A 536-nucleotide genomic window follows, 5' to 3' on the forward strand; every position below is an offset into this window, starting at 1 on the left:
AAAGATGTCTTCTTGTCTGATGGTTGTTTCTGGTCTGTCTGGTTTCCTGGATGCTGTTTCAATCTGTCTGACCTCATGTTGATCATTGACCTCTCCAGTCCCTCCCTCTGTGATGTAGAGCTCTGTGTAGATCTGCTTCAGAAGGGTTGGGTTTCCTGCTTTAGCGATCCCCTCAAACACACACTGGAACTTCTTCTTCAGGTTAGATTTGAGTTCACGTCGACAAAGTGGAGCAATAAGTTCTGAATAAACATAAAAGAAATTAGATTCATAAAGAAAATACAACATTTAATTCCCCTAAAGAAAACATTTATGACCATATTTCCCTCCATGTGTTGATGTTAGTAAATGTCTCATTTCTCCATCATGTTGAATCTTTAGAGAAATCCTCTTACTGCTCTGCAGACAGTCAGCCAGCTCCTCCTGCTTCATTCTCCTCAGGAAGTTCACTGTGATCTTCACAAAAGCCTCTCTGCTCCTCCTCTGCTCTTCATCCTCACCATCCAACCCCTCCTCACCATCCAACACCTCCTCAT

General features: G+C 42.7%; 1 long non-coding RNA gene across 1 annotated transcript; it reads right to left on the bottom strand.

The window, feature by feature from the left end:
• Positions 1–9: 9 nt before the first annotated feature.
• Positions 10–530, bottom strand: LOC147820132 (uncharacterized). The gene is made up of 2 exons (XR_015437622.1): positions 396–530; positions 10–242 (listed from the first exon to the last, which is right to left on the bottom strand). It is a non-coding gene; the product is annotated as an uncharacterized LOC147820132 (long non-coding RNA).
• Positions 531–536: the final 6 nt, after the last annotated feature.

This window comes from Seriola lalandi, unplaced genomic scaffold (assembly GCF_002814215.2).
Source record: "Seriola lalandi dorsalis isolate HSWRI2012SDOR001 ecotype SW California unplaced genomic scaffold, Sedor1 jcf7180001991874, whole genome shotgun sequence".
Classification (NCBI taxonomy): Eukaryota; Metazoa; Chordata; class Actinopteri; order Carangiformes; family Carangidae; genus Seriola; species Seriola lalandi.